The sequence below is a fragment of the Phyllostomus hastatus genome, unplaced genomic scaffold (assembly GCF_019186645.2).
Source record: "Phyllostomus hastatus isolate PE091 unplaced genomic scaffold, TTU_PhHast_1.1 phas_scaffold_182, whole genome shotgun sequence".
Classification (NCBI taxonomy): Eukaryota; Metazoa; Chordata; class Mammalia; order Chiroptera; family Phyllostomidae; genus Phyllostomus; species Phyllostomus hastatus.
The window spans coordinates 13,777,392-13,786,146 of NW_025334013.1; positions in this window are offsets into that span (position 1 = coordinate 13,777,392).

Sequence of the window (8,755 nt, forward strand, 5' to 3'; positions counted from 1 at the left end):
GTGTCCCAGCGCCTGGCACATGGTACGTGCTCAGAAATGAAGCTTGAATGCTAGTTGAATGACTGAACAATGACTGAATGAGTGAATGAATGACCTCTGTCAACAGGAACTCTATCTAACTGAAGGTGATTGGAGGGCCAGACTCTGTGTCCAGCTCTGTGACAGCCACACAGTAGGAGGTCGGAGGGAACACCATCATCTACTGAGTGCCTACTATGCTCTAAGCACTCAGCTAGACCCTCTCCTCATTCTCTCATTAATCCCCACAGCCATCCTGGGAGTCATGCTGCATTGTGCCCAGTTTGCAGAGGAGAGAACTGAGGATTGGAGGGAAGAGGAGGTTGTCCTCAGCCCCCCAGCAGGGCTGGGGCCCAAGGGCAGGCCTGCCTGCCGTGAGCTGAGACCTCTTTCAAGGCAGCCTGTCCAGGCCAACCACGAAAGGGGGTTTTCTGCTTATAATGTCACATACCCCCACTCAAGGGATCAAGGGTCCCCCTCCACAGTCTTAACTGACCTGGAGCCAAGACCCTTCCCCTTATGAGTCTCCCCTTAGGGTCCCCCTCCTAGTAACTTCCCAGACTGGCACAAGCTCCGCCATCGAATGAGGACAAACGCCACTCCTCAGCCAGCTGGATGCAGTCCCAGCCCACGAGCCTGGCCTTCAAGGCTCTCTCTGTGGGTTGGCCCTCCTCTCCTTTGGTCAAAGACAATACCCACTCCAGACCAGCTGAGCCCTTTCTGTCTTCCAGGCAAACCCCAGGGCTCCTGCCTCGGGGGCCCCACTCACGTGATTCCCCTTTGGCTCTGCCCGTCTGGCCGGCCTTGAAAAGCTCATTGGAGCCACACCTCCTCCCCGAGACGTGCCCACTCCAGCCTCACATCTCTCCCTCCGCTGACCTCTCCTAACCCCCCTCCGCGCCCTCGGGTGTGAGCGTGCACAGCCTGCGTCTGCCCTCTCACTCATGCCTGCCCCATCTCCCCAGCCGGGCTGTGAGCACTTCATCCTGCCTGTGTTTGAACCTCTACCCCCACCCCAGAGCCCAAGATGCACTGCGGCCACTCAGTCAAGACTCAAGACCACAGACACAAGGCTCACCCACAGTCCCAGACCTGCGCCTTCTCTCTGCAGACCCTCCTACTAAGCCCTACTCCGTAAAGGCTGTCGACCAATCCTGACCTCAAGTAGGAGGGGTTCAAAGTACCCTGGCCTGTCACATAGGGTCATGGCACCACCCCAGGCTCCTGTTCAGCTGGCCTGTTTCTCAGGGCCCCATTCTTGGGCACGGCTTCTGCCCCCATCTCCCGGCCTCACTTCTGGCCTCGAGGACCTGCCCCAACTGCAGACTCTGCAACAGAGACCTGGAGCCTTTTCTCCAGGGCCTGAGGCTTCTTTTTGCTGCTCAACCCTTTTAATACAAACTCTGCCTGGTCTTTGAATCGAGTACTAATCATTACGATAATAGTCACCACATCACAATTGAGTTACTGTGCACCTAGTGCTTTATGAACATTAGCCCACTCAATTCCCACCACAAGTCCTTGCAGATACATAGTATTATCTCCATTTTACAGATAAGAGTCTGAGGCTCAGAGAGAGCAAGTGATCTGCCCACAGCCACACAGCCGACAGGTACATGGTGGAGCCTGCTTCTGCCTTTCTCGAAGCTCTTGCTGAACCTGTAGACATACCTACCACCTCCTTGCCACCCTCCCCTGTTGGAATCCCCTTCTACAGCCCCCGTTCACGGCCCCCCAGCCCCTCCCCAGATCCCGTCGGACCCCAGGAGTCCACATTCCTGAGCCTCTGTGGCTGGACCTGCCTATATGGTGCTACACTTCACCCCAGGGGCAAATCTGACTGCTGGTGTTGAGCCCATGCAGGGCACCCCCTTTCACCGCAAGGACCCAGGCAAAGCTGGCCAGCACAGAAAGTCAGAGTTTGTCTCCAGTGATGCTTCCAGTGGCTGGCTCTCACGCAGGACCCACACTCCTGACTCCTAACCCCGAAACGCTGACCCTGCAGCCCTTCCTCCACCAAAGCCCCCACCGCAGGCAGGACACGTCACAGTGCCCACTCGTGCCTTCCCAAAAGCTTCCGGGTCTGCCAGGAACCCGCGGCTCTGGCTGCAGGGTCAGCCATGCCCATAGAATCAAACACGCCTTGCTGTACACAGACACTGTACCTAAATGCTTCACCTTATCATTGCTCTTTCCCGGCCAGTGGGGAGGGTTCGCCTCTACAGCTCTCTGGGGAGACGACTGAAGTCCCATCACAGGAACCAGGAACCAAAATAACCAGGAAGCCCAGAGGCAACCGACTGCAGGCAGGTCTCAGGACCTGACCCATTCTTCCGCTGCCCAGACACCTCCTTTCTGCCCTTCCCTTCTAACACTCAGGGGGATGGGGTTGAAACTCAGACCTTCTGGCTGAGCTAGCAGCTGGGCAGAAGAATGAAGGAAGAGTGTCCCATCAGGCCTGTGATGCTTGACCTTCGTAAACTCACCTTGACCCTGACTCCCAGCTCTCAACATGACAGGGCCCTTTTAATTGCAAGAGACAGGAACCATCTTGAACTAACTTAGGAGGAAAGGAGGGTGGACCAAAGGTGTCCTATGGGACCCAGGAGCAGGTGGGATGGCCCAATCTCAGTGGACGTGGGGCCCAGACATGGACGCCCAGACATGGGCTGCTGTGTCTCCCTCTGAGACGGCCGGGCTCCGCGCCTCTCGCTACAGGTTAGTCCTCTCAACTGTTATGGCAGGTGGAGAAAATGCTTGCCCCCATCTCCCACCCCTGGCCCAACGATATCCTCTACCACTGGGTTAGCCTCTGTCCCTCAAGGAAGTGACATCCAGTTTCCAGATCCCAGGAGAGGGGATCTGATTGGTCGTCTTTGGAACAAGGACACTCCCGGCACCATCAGCGGAGGCCCGGAAGCAGAGGGCCTGTAACAACGGTAGCAGCCCACGATTGTTGAGCCCGGCAACTGATCTCCCCAGAGCAGTCACAACAAACCTAAGGAGTAGGTGCCCTCTCCAGCGGCTCTCAGACTCAGCAAGCCCCACAGCCACCAGGAGGGCATGTCAGTCGGCATTCGCATTTCCTGAGCTCCCAGGGGATGCTGCTGCTGCCCCCGCCCACCCCCCACCCTGGGGAGCACACTTTAAGAAGCACTCCTGGAATCTTATTGCTCCCATTCTACAGGTAAGACTAACGAGGCTCAGGGTGGGGCTGCTACTTGCCCATGTCACACAGAAGATCCAGGATTCAGATCCTGGTCTGTTTAACTGAGCGTTAAGCTCGTTGACCTGTGGCTCAGACTGCAGGGGCCCAGCCAGCCCATGGGTGGGGGCAGTTTTCAGAGCAGCGTGGGCGAGCCCTACTAAATGCCACCTCCTGGCTGCAGGGTCCCATCTGAGCTTCCCCACCTCTGCCGCAGTCCGTCCTGACCAGTGTGCCCCTCCCAGTGGCCCACAATGCGTTGAGCCAGTGAAGAGGAGGAAAGGAGGGTAAAGGGCAAAGGAGGAGGAAGGCAGGGGCTTAAGTAATAATAATCACAGCTCACCCAGTGCACAGGGCTAAAGGCTCGTGTTAACCCACGTAACCTTTACAATTTTGTTCCCCTTCCATGGATGGGACCACTGAGACAGGGCAGGTAGGTGACTTGCCTGTTGTTACACAGCTAGTAAGTAACAAGACGAGGATCCAGCAACACAAGGCAGCTCAGCGCTGGAGTCCGTGCTCTCGATCGCTGCTCCCCGTGGCAGGCAGGGGGCGCCCGAGGGGCTGTGTAGTGAGGCAGTTAGTCACCGGCTCTTGTGTGGGACAGATACGACTTCCAGTCCTGCCTGGGCTTCTCTCACTGGCTGTGTGACCATGCCACGTGGCTGCCCCTACTTCGCCCTCTTACAAACAAACAACGCAGCCGTGAACATCCTGCTACACATCCTCGATTCTTTTCTCGGGTCAAATTCCTAGAAGTGGACTCCCTAGGGGAAAGGATGTACAAACTTGGAAGGCTTTGAAATGCGTTTCCAAAGGGAGGGCTGGGCGTTGGCGGCTGCCCTGCCAGGCGAGGCCCAGGCGAGCTACCACCAGGGGGGAGCAGACACCAGGAGAAGGCCGGCCGGGAAGAGGGGCTGGCGGCCGGGTGGAGGGGATGGGGCCTGGAGGGTGGGAGCTCGCCGGTCCTCCCTCTCTCCTCCCCACGTCCACTCCACTCCCTGGGTGGGCTGTGAGTTTCCAGGGTGGGCTGATCGTCAGCTCTGAAGACCCAAGTCCCTCTAAACCAGGGTCCTCGAGGTGTGGTTGAGGTGTCGGCAACTATCTGAGCGCTTGTCAGAAATGCAGGTTCTCAGGCTCCGCACCAGACTGGCTGAGTCAGAAAACCTGAAGACGCGGCCCTGCCATCTGTGTTCTAACCAGCCCTCCGGGGGATGATCTGGGTACAGCCGGAGTCTGAGAATCACTGCTCTAGACCAGAGGTTGCCGTGCTTTCCCCGGAAAGGGCCGGATAGGGACTATTTTAGGCTTCGTGGGCCATGCCGTCTCTCTCGTGACCACTCCCCTGTGCTCGTGCAGCCAGAAAACGGCCACGGACAACATGGAGACAAATGAGCGTGGCTGTGTTCCAGCGGACGTTTGTGGACACTGGAGGTTGAACCGGACATAATTTTCATATAACACGAGGTATTTTTCTTCTGACTTTTCCCCCAACCATTTAAAAATATAAAAGCCATTTTTATCCAGCAGGGAGCACACAGTTTGTGGGCTGCACTTGCCAACCTGCTCCAGACCCGGGTGTGGCTCTAGGCTCGGAAGGAGAGGGGCCGGGCCCGGCGCCCAGAGCTGCCTGACTCCCCAGCCAGGGTGCCCGCCGGCCAGGTTCCCACCTTGGGACAGGACCAAAAAAATCCCTGGGCCTCGTTGCCCTTGACCGTAACATAGGCATTGCAACCCCGGGCACCTGGCCTCCAATCTTAGTGGGCGAGAAAAACCCCTGGGAAGCTGCTGGTGTCTGGGCCCCATCCCAGAGGCTCCGGCTCTGGCTCTGTGAGACCTGGAAGGGCCCAGGAATCTGCATTTTTCTTAAACAGTGCAGGTGGTCCTCTGTACCTCCCAGCCTCCAAGTGGGAGGGCTGAGTTAACAGACAGAAAAGTTGTGACTGGAAGTAGCCCAGCCTCTGCCCTCAAGAGTCCACTGGCTCATGGGATTGAGGGGAGAAAGGGAAATAGACTTCATGTCTGTTGAAACCTACACAAGATGCGAAATGCAGCAGCAAGGGAGGCAAAGCTGGGGGCCCGGGAACTGGAAGGACAGTGGTCTCTGAGAGGCTATATTCAAAATGCTACCTCTACAGGCTGTGTGTTCTCAGGCTAATTACTTAACCTCTCTGGGTTTCGGTTTCCTCACCTGTAACATGGCAGTAATAATCAAGCCCACGCCAGAAAGCTGATGAGGCTAAAATGGGGTTCTGTGTGCAAAGTCCCCAGCACCCAGACAGTGCCCCACAAGTGTCTGTTTTGTTGTCCGTGGTGGGCTGTTACTGGAATTGGGGCGCTGTGATGGTGCAGGGCTCCTCGAACTTTAATGTACACAAAAACCCCCCTGGAGTCTTAGTACAATGTGTGTTCTGATTCATTGGGGGCAGGGAGGCGGCTGAGAAGTTGCTTTTCTAACAAGCTGGGGCCGAGGAGGAGCTGGTGCTGCTGGGCCGGGACCACATGTTAAGTGGCCGGGGTGAGGGACACTGGTTCAGCAGTTGATCTGTTATGAACTTGAATTCTCTCCTCCGTGGGTGGTGGTAGCACAGGGGCTGATGAGGGCAAGCACTCGGTGATTAACCTCCACTGTGATGGCTGCCACTGTGGTCGCCGTGACTATGTTCCTGATGGCGACAGTGAGGGAGCTCATAGGAGGCAGAGGGAAGGGCAGTGGGCGGGTGGTCCGCTTCCCCAGTGCCGAGCACCCTTTGCTCTGAGCACCTCGGGTCCCACTCCCCTTTCTCCTCCATGTCCCCATCTCTCTGGTCTCCTGCGGACAGTGGGGCACCAGGTGCCCTGCCCTAAGCCACCCCCTACCCAGCACACACACAGACACATGCCCTCCTCTCACAGCAAGCTGTGGGCTGTGTTTATTTTTGCACATAGCCGGGAGGCATTCTCATAGACAACCCGGTGGACCAGATGCAGGAGGAGAGGGGGTGTTTGTTCAAGAAATCCAGCAGGGCCACCCAGGGAGGGACACCCACCGCAGTGGGGGGACCTGGCAGAGCAGGAAGCACCCTGGATGGAGAGTCGAGAGCTCCCGGTTCTAGGCTGGTCTTGGACCCTGGCTTCCTGTGTGACCTCAGAGAAGTTGTTCCTGCGCTCTGGGCCTCAGACTTCCCGACAGAAGGAGTGGGCTGAACTAGTCGGCTCCATGAGACTCACTGTGACAGAAAGGTTTCTCAGGCCTGCCCCCAAGCCTACTGATTAGCACACACACAGGAAGAGGGCGAAGAGTTCTTACACGGTCACTGACCAGGGCGGAGGCCATGGCCAAGTCCCCATCACACAGCACTTGCCCAGTTTCCTCACCCATACAGAAAGTAACTGGCACCCAGGAGGGACCTAAGGAGGCCAGGACTGGACATTTCATGCCCCAGAGAACCCAAAGACTCATGTTTATCAGATGGATGGATGAAAACATGGATGTTAGTTAATTCACGGGTGGGTGAATGCGTCTTACTCCGGAGAGCACAGGACCTGGAGGTGGACGCACATAATGCAGGCCCAGGAAACAGTTGTTGAGTGGAAGGAAGAGAGGAAAGATGGAAGGAATGTTAAAATGATGTCCTGCCATGAAGAGGGGAACGGAATAATATTCCACGGGCCCTTGGGACAATTTCCACGGGAAGGTTTGGCATTTCCAAGTGAAACAAAGGCAGGCAGGCAGACCGAAACTCAACTGAGATCAGGAAGGTGCCGGCCATACAGACATTCGTCCATTTAATCCTCATGACATGCCCTCCCTGCCACAGCCCCAGCTCTCTCTCTCTCTCTCTCTCACACACACACACACACACACACACAGGCATTGTCGCCCCTTGCAGAGGCGAGGGGACTGAGGCTCATTCCCCAAGGACACAATAGACAATGAGACCCCTGAGCTCCAGGGAGACGCAGGAGCGTGCAGCCTGCGTGGCGCATATGGGCTTGGCAGCCTCCTTCCTCGCTTCCTGCCTCCCCCACCTGGTTTTCCCATCGCCTTTCCCAGATCCCGCTCTGTGCCGTTTTGTCTCGTATCTGTCCCCATCAGCTCTTACAGCATCTGGGGCACAGGGAGAATGTAAATGAGCCAACAGGAGAAAGAGGGCAAAAGAAGCAAAGTGTGGCCTAGGGAGCACCTACTATGTGTCAGGCAGGGTGCACAGGGCTCGGTGGGCATTCCCTCCTCAGCTTCTCGCACAAGCCCCAACAGGTGCAAATCCAGTCGGGCCACGTTCTAGCTGGGTGCCGTGGGCAGGGAAGCCCCTCCACTCTGAGCGGTTGGTTGTTTCCTCGGCTGTGAGATGAAGCAGCATTGGCTAACACTGGTGTGAGCACTGAATGGGTGGGCGGTGCATGTAGAGCGCCCGCCTGGGGCTTAGTAGGCACACAAGCCAGAGCAGTTGCTACAGAGACCCACATGGCACACCTAACACATGGCAAGCCCCCAACAATGGCAGTGTCCTCATCTGTGAAATGAGACTAGTGGTTGTTGGGAGGTTCGTTCTCTGAGCTGTGAGAGGCAAAAAAAAAAAAAAAAAGTTTTGCACACTGGAAAGTCCTGTGCCCCTCTTGGGGAAAGTTTGCCCTTCCCCCTCCAGCACGGGTTTGCAGCGGCGCCCGGGCGCGGCCTGTCTCTGCGCTCCGGGTCCTGAGTTAGCGCTCCTCGGGGCGGCCTCCCCAAGGGCACGGGTTTCAGCCAGGCGCTCGTTAAAGACGCGTCTGCAGACCTTGTTTGGAACACGTCGGCTAATGTGATTCAAGACAGTACATAAATGTCAGCCTGGCTGGGACCCTCCCCAGCTGGTTTCCGGGGAAGGAGACCGGAAAAATGTGTCTTCATTCCGTCTGCATTACGGCTCAGGACAGGGACAGCCTGAACACGGGGAGCTCTCAGGGCTGGGAGCCTGCACGGGGACCGACCACCCTCCACCCGGCAGGTAGTCGTGTGATCTGGAGTCACACATCCCCTCGAGCCTGTTTCCTCATCTGGAAGGTGGGGACCGTGATCTGTGTGCCCCAGCTGTGAAGGTGATAAAGGACGTTTATAAGGCACCGGGTGGTGCCCTCACGGGGCAGGCGCTCGCTGTCCCTGGGAAAACAACGCAGCAGACGCCGTGGGGGGTTGAGCCTCATGCTCCGTGTACATCGGTGCTCGATGAGTGTCCCTGTCACTGGCGCGAAGCTGGTGGGGACTTTGGGATCCTCGGTGCAAGGACATTAGACATAGGTAATGGGGCCAAGGAGGGGGCGCTGGTCCCAGAGTCGCTGACTCACGGTGTGGCCTCAGGGAAGGGATTCTCCTCCATGGAACTTGGAGTCCTCACCTGTAAAACGGGGGGGGGGGGGCTCACCCCTGGCCTGCCCAGGCTCTTCCTCCTGGAGCGCGGTGATGAGGCCAGAGACCCACTGGACGCAGCGTGGAGCTTGCCCAGGTTCCGGTGCTCCCGCCATCGGCTGCAGGACTGTGGGCCAGTCCCCTCACATCTGCAGGCCTCCGGAGGT